Consider the following 10,328-nt stretch of genomic DNA (forward strand, 5'->3'; position numbering starts at 1 on the left):
CATTGGTAGGCTAATGGATCATTAAGGAGTGCTCTCTAGGGGGTAAATTTATTTTTCATTCAATTGACTGAGGCTGGTTGGTTTCAAACACTGTTTTTCGTTTAAATCTTAATCTTCTTCATATAATAAATATTAATATTAAGATTCTAATCAAGGAAATTAATGAAGAATCTGTTGATGTTGAGCTGTTATTTCTACTGGTATCATTCTTCTGGTATATTATTAATTAGCTACATGAATGATCAATTCATTAGTTCTATTGTTGAAATTTTTGTTCATTTGTACTTAGGTTTTTCTGAAGAATTCTTTGATAAGGTAGTATGGAAATGTTAACACTTAAATACTGGAACGTGGGTGAGAATAAGAGTAATTTGAATCAGATTGAAAATATTCCAATCTCTTTGTTCATTGTTTTTGCGTGTGAGAGTTTCAAATCTGAAACTTCTAGTGAGAAATAAAGATTTCTTAGATTATTGTCAACAGTAGAAAATGGTTTACTAGTTTGAGACTTATAATAAGATAATAATAGATTGAGTAACTGTAATATCTCTGGCATTTATTACAAAAGTACATTAAGGTAAGAATTGAATAATGATCTTCCGATGAACCAAAATTATAGTGCATTGAACGATGATATTGAGTAATTCGAAAAAATGAGAGTAGATACTGTACCTACATCTAATGGCTTTTGAAAATGAAGTAGGCCAATTGTTGCTATAGGTACTGAAATTATCTATTTGAATAATGCACTAGACTTGTTATCGTCCTCTTACAATAGAAGATATTTCAGTCTCCAAGTAAATATGACATATTATAATAATCGAAGAATGCTTTTGTCTGCAATCGAATAATGCATTTAAGTCTGTTACTGTGTGACTAGACGATGAATGTGTTATCGATGTGAGTAAACTGTCATAATATATATAATATCTTATGAATATTTTTTAAGTTGTCCAGTAAACTGATAGCTTCCTATTGAGGCAACATAAATAGGAATGAACACACTAGAACCGAATATCCACCTTTATGTACTTTTAAATATTTTCCACATCACCACACCTATTAATTTGATCATTCAGTTTACAATTTACATTCGATACCCCAATGAACATTCTGCCAACATAATGATAATATGGACTATATAAAATTATTGGATTGTTAGGATAGCTATTAAGACAAACCTTCGAAAATGTACAGTTGCTTCAGAAATATGTTGCACTTCTCAATACTACAATTCAATCTCTTGAACTTCTCCATCTCTATTATCCTACCTAAACCGGCTGTATAAAAGTTGGAAAACAATTGAAAATAATACAAAAAACGTTGAACATTATTTTGTAGATTGAAGTTTCTCATTGCATTGCTTCTGAATACTAAACATGTATTGTTATTTTATAATGTTTTAATCTAATACATTGAACAGTCAGAACTCACGGCATTATTTTCCCCAGTATCGTGTACACTGTACGGTATCGTTCAAAATGTATATTATCCTTTTGCTTAGGTAACGAAATGCATCTGAATCTAAGGTTGGACAAAAAGGAGGGATGTATAACCAAAGGTCGGTTAATTGAGACTCCACTTTATGATGAACCAATGATAATTCATCGTCATTTCTTCAAATTACAATGTTCGAAAAGCAATCCAAATTTCAAAAATCATATCTAGTGTGAACTATGAAGAGTGATGAGAATCATTATTATTTGTGGAATTTAAGTATTAATTAATTATTAAAATTCAATTAAATGAACTACAACGACCAAGGAGATATTCATAGATGAGTGGGAGATCCAACTATTAGGAAATTCATTGACAACATGCCCTGCTGAATAATAATTGAGATCGAGCTCCCACTGTCTATTATAAGGTCGGCGGCTCCATAGTATTCTCTGGTGTATGGCGCTCATAATTAACTATTGATTCATCTCAATTCACCTTCACTTGTACGTCACTTCCCTTGCGATAGGGTCCGTTGAGCCCTTGGCAATAAGGAATTGAAGCCTTTGGGAGCCTTAGGGCTCTGGGAGAAGTTCTATGAGAAATTGTCATCAATCTCCTTTGATCAATGAGTTCAATATATTGCACTCAACTTTTAAGATCAGAAATTTTGAAACTTTATGTAATTCTTGTTTGATTAATGCACTCAACTTGAGTCGTGTAAGCATGAGGGTACTCAACTGCAAATAATCAAACTTCAAGACAATTTGGTCCAGAAATGCCTCTTTCTTTCTATGATGATTGATTTTGACTTCCGATTGAAATCTCTACATCATTTTCATAAATTAATACAAACAATATAAAAACTTGTAGTACCCTTTATTAATAAAAAAAATCAAAAATTTTTATTCACAATACAAACAGTTGAGGGTCCTGCCAAACCCAAAGGTTTTTCGGCGGGTGCCCAGTTACAGGAAAAAAATGAGTTACAAAAGATAAATAAAACTTAGACAAAATAAATATTACACTTCAAAGATTTTAAGTAAAAAGTGAAAGAAAACTAATGCAAAATGAAAAAATAAAATAAGAAATATACATCAGATTTTGATACAGAATTAATAAAAAAAGGGAAATATGAAAATTTATTAGAAAGGAATGAAATAATAAGGAAAGGGAAAAATTGTTTTACACAAGTAATAGTACATTTTTATCGTTGAGGCAGGCGGCAGTGACAATAAAAGGAAAAACTTAAAAACTTTAAAATATTTTAACGACTAGTTTCGACCTTAGGTAATTTTCAAGTTAAAATTTCAACTACCTACAAGTATTTTGAATTTTTCTACAAGTTTTTATATTGTTTTTATTAATTTATACGAAAGTAGACCATATAAGTGAAGTGTTTTTATCATTTTCATAGTTTATCAAACAACTCGTTCACTATTCAACTTCTATAGCGGATTTCAACTGAAACTTTTTTCTAGCTCGTATTTATTCTTGTGAATTTTGAACAAATTTGTCAGCGGAATAGGAGTAGATTTCTCTTCTGGCTTGCAGAGAGTACACCTACTCTCTGTATAGAACAGCCTACCTATTCTCAATTAATTTATTATAATGCTTCTTCGATTTCAACTGAAATGTTCTCCTCTATTATCTTCTTTTGAATAATCGTTACCGAAGAAATGTTGGTTGTTCAGCTTATGGGGTTAATGTACACAAATACTGGTTTATCGTGTTAAGTTGACCTCCAGTTGACATGCTCTTGATCAAACTTACGTAATTTCATCCCCCTAATAGAATTACAAGATAAGGCACCAGAAAAGCTTGTATTATTCTCACTTTAAGCTTTCTTCGACCTTATAAAAATAGCATTTTTGATACAATTCGAAATTCGTCTTTTCTTATATCACTAAATATCATGACTTAAACAATGAGCAAGGACCGTATTTATGATCTTGTATTTTCAGGAACTAACTTAGTCAAGTACTCTTTGATGTTTTTCATCAACAACCAATAAAATTGGTACCAATCCAAATGAATCTAGTTGCTAGTTTATAACCATAACTCGCTTGGAGAACCAACTACTTTTGATTCTCTTTGAACAAACTATTAGAATTGTTCTGATTGGTTACTCTTATTGGTTTCAAGGCATCCAAGACAGGCTTAGAAAAGAATTTTCTTATGAATAGGCCCTAAATGCTAAACTTCAATTAAATCCTACTCTGTTATTTTCAATCATTTCAATAAATGAATAATGAATTAATTTATTGCCAAATACAAGAAATATTTTTACAAATAAAAATAACCATTAAAATAATGGTTTATAGCCATAACCCGCTTGGAGAACCAACTACTTTTGATTCTCTATGAACAAACTACTAGAATTTTTCTGATTGGTTACTCTTATTGGTTTCAAGGCATCTAAGACAGGCTTGGATAAGAATTTTCTTATGAATAGGCCCTAAATGCTAAACTTCAATTAAATCCTACTCTGTTATTTTAAATCATCCCAATAAATGAATAATTAATTAATTTCTTGCTAAATACAAGAAATATTTTTACAAATAAAAATAATCATTAAAATATACAATAGTTTTTGGCATAACTGGAGAAAGAATCCGTGATAATATTAAAGAATTTACTTGATTCATTTATTTACAAAGCACAAAATCAAAACTGTGATTGGAAGAGAATCATCTGCATTTCTGTGGGCTACCGATACTGCACAAGTCCTGTTGCTCCGCTCAACGTATTTTATAAATATAATATTTGAAAAATAGTGAAGGTCAAGCCTGTTTTTCGTTCCCAATCATTCTATGATTATGTTTGCTTGTCATTGATACATGAATAAATATTGTTAAACTTTCTTCCCAAGTAAGTAAATTCAGAATATTGTAATCAAAGCTGTTTCGGTCAGAGAGTCTCAATCAGAATGGAATACCTGGAGCGATATGCGGGAGAAAAATATTGCCGATAAAAATATTCATCTCAGTCAGGGATTTTCCCCATCAGCTGCACATACGCTACTTTTCAATATCCCCCAGGAATGTTTTATGGGTTCAAGTGTCTCTCGTACACTCGTATCTCAAACGCTCCTTCAAACTCTTTTTTCTTCTTCTTTTTCACCAGACATTACTGCTCCAACTTTTCCTATCCTACCTCTTCTCCTTATCTCATCTTCTTCTTTATCTCCTCTTCCTTCTCCTTATCCTTCACCTCCTCCTCCCCCTTCTCCTCCTCCTCCTTCTTATCTTCACCCTTCCTCCTCATCATCCTTCTCTTTCTCTTCCTCTTGAATTCCAGTGCGATCGAACACACCTCACCTCGTCATGTTTAGGATACAATTTCCATATATCTTTGTTCTGCTGAAATTTCAATGCAATCCATTCTCGACCAGGCATTGTCAATCTATTTTTTGGTCCATATTTAGATTTTTCCTCAGATGAATTAGATAACATGATGCAGGTTCGTGAAAACTTACTTGGTTTCCATAATAAAACAGTTCTGGGTTTATCCTGTTGATTCTCTGCCAATCATTAATTTGATATTGTGATTGTGGAATAAATAAATAATTAACTATGTTTATTCAATCAAGTTGTTAGATCATGTAATCAATGATTTGTATTGTGCTCAGATTGACTCGTGAATTCAAATCTTCTTCTTTGAAAGCTTTCAAAGATAAAACAACTCCTTACTGGAATGCAAACCCTTTTGTATTCTGTTGAAGAAGAGAGTAACATTCTATAGGGTGAATCTGATGGAATTTTATGCTATGAGTTCTAAGTTTTCGATCTCATCATTTATGTCTTAGTTAACTGCCTATCTGTTATATCAATTATCTGTCTGCATTTTTTGCAATCATCTCCACTGTCACCATTCCGGACATGATCACCTTGTGAAGTAAGCACTCCTGTCAATCACATCTTCTATCTAGAATCAATCTCACATTATTATTATTATTATTATTATTCGAATAATATACCCGTATATAATCTTTCATTAACTGTACCAACATGTATCTCATTATTTAACACTCATTCATTCACTATTTTATCCAATCAACTACTTATTTTCTCTTTTTTTATCATTCACTTTCCCCCTCTTCACTCATCAAGCCCTCTATAGTATTTCATTTATTCATTTCATCCTCTATCACTAATTCACAACCATGTACCAACTATTTTAACTATTCGACTTGCTCACTACCAAATATTTGATGTACAGTACGTATTACCAACACATTGACTCTAATGCCATTCCAATAAGAAATCAATAAACCCCTTAGTGCCGGTTGCACAAAAGTCGGCTAAATTTTAACCGTGATTAATTTCACGAGAACCAATCAGAGAAGGCCTTTTTGATAAGACGACTTCTCTGATTGGTTATTTTAACCGTGATTAATTTCACGATAACCAATCAGAGAAGACCTTTTTGATAAGACGACTTCTCTGATTGGTTATTGTGAAAATAATCACGGTTAAAATTTAACCGGCTTTTGTGCAACCGGGCCTTTATATTACATCTAAAGTGTGCAGAGCCCCTGTACACAAAAACCCTACGCAGTGAATTTCCCATGAATCCAACCCCGTCATTGGACATCTTGATAAATACTGTATAGATAAATGAAGATCCTCGTTCATTCCATATTTTCCACACTCGACCTCGATATAGTACACGAGTACATCTCGATTTAGTACAGACCTCGTAATAGTATACTAAATTTTTTTAACGGTCTCTTGAGATGTACTTCTCGAGGTACTACTGCACTCATTCACTCACCAACTAATTGACTCACTATCAGCTCTTCAACTCACTATGAACTATATTATTCACTCAACAATTATTTGACTCATCAACTTTTCACTCCCTCGTCAACCCTTCCACTGACTCACCCACTGCCTCACCCATAGGTAGTATTGAGCACTCACCTCACTTGTTTATCATGCTTTCATGAAAGTGGGCCGCGTGGCATCAGTTTACGTGTCAAACCTCTCATCGACTTACGGTGGGAGATAAAGCGGAAGAGTGAGAGCGATAAAAAGAGAGAGATTGAGAGAGAGAGAGAGAGGAAAAAAAGAAAGAGAAGGAGAGATTATGTGGGATAATGTGAAAAGAAAGAGAGAGTATGTGAGAGAGAGTTTGTGTGTGAGAGTCCTGAGAGAGAGAGAGAGTGTGTGTGTGTGAGTGAGTGACTTCTCCAATACTCGATTCATCATCGTTGGCTCCGGCCTGTCTGCTGACACAGCACAGCACTCTCATCCACTCAAATTTATGTCTCACTAGTAGGCTATAGCTACATAGAGGGAAATGACATGGTCATCTATTCTCCTCATGACTTCCTGGTTCCACTTCATTTTGTATGAAATATTGGTATCATCGCTTGTTGATTATTGATATCAATCCGAACTTCGCGATTTCTTTCTAGTATTGGATTTGACACTAGAATTTGTCTACAGATGGAAATTATTGAGATGTTGCAATTATTCAAATGCTAATGAATTAATAATTATTATTAAACGAAAATCAAAATTAAATGCTGTAATTCACCCTTAAGACTTATGCTACTGCAAATATTGATAACAGGGTGAACAGCTAGATGGAAATTTGATGAGCGCTACTATTCAAAAATTATTTGTCAGCCCAGGAAATAATCTTTTCCGGGGCTGACAGATAATTTTTGAATAGTAGCGCTCATCGAATTTCCATCTTGCTGTTTACCCTGTTGTCAATATTTGCAGTAGCATAAGTCTTAAGGGTGAATTACAGCATTTAATTTTGATTTTCGTTTAATAATAATTACTAGAATTTGTCATTGTACACTCATATGAGACTACATGGGGAGGTATAAATCATTATAAATGTCTTGATTTTCTGCAAATATAGTCAATCTATATCAAGCAAAATCCCAATATCAATCAATTACCACAAGATAAACTTCTCACAAAAAGTAATACATGCTACATAATGTTTGTATAATATTCTGTGTGGTTGATGAGATGAAAGGAACAGACAAGCAACAACCATTCGCTTGGTGGGATTTCAACCCACTTCACTTCAGGATACAGTTTTATAGTGTAATATGGTTGTGGGATAGCAGCAATGGAATATCGTAGCACTTTTACTGAAACAGTTTCATAAACAATAAAGAATGTAAGATGTGCATACCTTAAAGTCTCTTCCAATTTGGTGTTGATTGATGAAATAAGTTATCCAATCATCATGAGAACCTTATATATCATATCACTTCATCATCCTACTATAGTAGGTATACTTCAATGACATTCATTTTCAAAACCACTTCCTTGTTTCTTCATTGAAAGCTCAAGATTGACAGATTTATCAATGTTTCATTTATAGTTGAATTAACCTCATACATTTAGATTCAATTTGGATGGTTTTACCAACTTCAAAGTACCAATCCTACTCAGTCACACAACACACTACAAGAATTTATTAGTGTTATTGATCTGTGATTTATAAAGAAGGTTTATTCGTATTTGAAATTTTTCCAATGGCAAAAATATCACCAATCAAATCTGAACTTGGTAACCTTATAATTGTGTCCAGTAGGCCTAATCCAAATATTCTTAATTTCCTCAATGATTTCTCCGTAATACACTTTCAAATTATTGACTCCTTCACATTTTATCCATACACATCAGTACCAATTAGAATATCAGTGTTGATAGAATTCTCTTACTTTGTTATAAATTCAATATGTTATGGATTTGTTATTGCTATGAATTTGGTGAGATTCAAAATTTACTAGAAATCTGCTTTCAATTTCAGATTCAATTTCTACCAAAGCATTTGTGAGTACTGGTTTGAAATTCTCTATCCTTGATTTGATTCTTTCAATGGTTTTGACTATCATCACAGACTTTCATGAAACGTCACATCCAAATTCAGTCATTTTGCTTGTTGGATCTTTTCAAGTTTTTCCGAAAGTATGTTTGAATTCACACCTCTGCTCACTTATGTCACTGGTTGATTCCTGAATCCGTTTTGAAAGCTTGCTCTAATTTGATCGATGTATTTTGAACACTTTGCATTGTTTATTCGAATTCGATTGGCTCTGTAGAAGGATAGCTTTGGCATTATCTTGACGTTTTTCTATGTCTCTTCGATAAGCGCTTGTGTGTTTGCCATTTATTGCATTTCTTGGTTGCTGATTTCCGATCTATATTTCCTTATTCACGAACACCTATTAATATTCGCCTACCAATATCTGGAATCTGTGAACTGCAAATTATATATAATTCATTCCACAAATGTGATATTACAGTTGATACATTGAATAATTAACTTTCAATATCATCGATGATAACGATAATTATTCATGATACCAGTTTATTTATGTTAGGAAATAGTATAAATGGATAAAGAAAATTAATAACATGAAAATATGGAAATCGATCAATCTTTCTATTAAAACTCAGTTAACGTTGAAGATAATACCATTAAAATTTCATCTCCCGTTGACGTAGGACACCATTAATTTTTTATTATACAAAATTAGAAAAATTTGATTCAATTTATTTGTCTTTTACACCGGATAGAGAATGGCTCTTTCCTCCTCCTCCGGAGTGATCCGTGGTCTAGTGGATAGAGTGCTTGCGTAGCAACCTAGAGATCCCGGATTCGAACCCTCTCACAACCAAAAGTTTTTTAACCAGATCACTCCCGTGTTATCGGATGGGCACGTTAAACTGTCGGTCCCGGCTGAAGTATGACAGTCGTAAGGCCCATTGATGGCTCAAATTATATATTCAGGCGGTGGGACTTTCCCGCAAGGGACTCCCCACCAACAAAAGCCATACGAATTTATTTTTTTTCCTCCTCCTCCAAAACATACAGATGATCTAGTTCATTTGATACAAATTCAACTCTATATTGAATTGGAAACAAATTCCTATAGAATATTATCAATGAATTCCAAAAAATTATAATCTATTAAAGTCTATGGCGCACCCTCTTTGTTTACTGTCCAGTATTTTTTTTTTATTCTACTTAGATTTGAATCAGATTGAATGAATTTGAAGCCGCTCGTTTCAAACTATACTGTAATGAAGTTACTTTGTGTTAATTATTTTGTTATTAACTGTGTTAATTATTGTTGTGCATGAGACAAGAACAGAATCGAGAAATTTCGAACTTGATTCTCTTCAATGCAAGTTTATGGTAGTACTTTGAAAGAGGTATATCGAGTACAGTATGGGCAGAACTACGAAATATGATTACTGTACCTTACCTTACCTAAATTGAATGCAAAACTTGTAATTACGTTTTGAAAATTCAATTAATATGACGACCCTCTCCATAATGGACTCTATATAATCGTATCCAACTCTGTGTTTCATTGGAGGTATAGTGACAAAACTTCATTATGGATGTCATTGAATTGTGATACGCTCTTAAATCCAGTTATTTCTCCTATATCTCTTAGAAACTAAACTCTATTTTGTTCTCTATCAATAGAAACATGAAATAGTTGGTTGTTGAGTTGAAATTTGATTTGAAATTATTATTCCAAATACCAATACTGTAGTTGTTTTCATGCCTTCTCTCCTTTTATCAAGCAACTAAAATATTCTCACTTGTTTTTGAAATATTGAAAATTGTAAAATAAAAAAGGAGGTCGCTGGTTACATAGAGTCAAATAACTTCACCTTATAACTATCAATAATTCGTTACTAATATTCCAAAGCTTACAACTTTGATTTTCCAAAAGGTAATTTTCAACAAGATAACAATACAAAATTATACAGATAAAGAGAAAATAATTCACAACTTCTACTCAACTTATTTGTTATCGAATCATTTGTATGTAGAAATATCACTTATGGAATTTTCATTTATCTGTTCCAGATGTACACCTGAACTAGTAGTAGAAT

This window comes from Nilaparvata lugens, chromosome 11 (assembly GCF_014356525.2).
Source record: "Nilaparvata lugens isolate BPH chromosome 11, ASM1435652v1, whole genome shotgun sequence".
NCBI classification, from domain to species: Eukaryota; Metazoa; Arthropoda; class Insecta; order Hemiptera; family Delphacidae; genus Nilaparvata; species Nilaparvata lugens.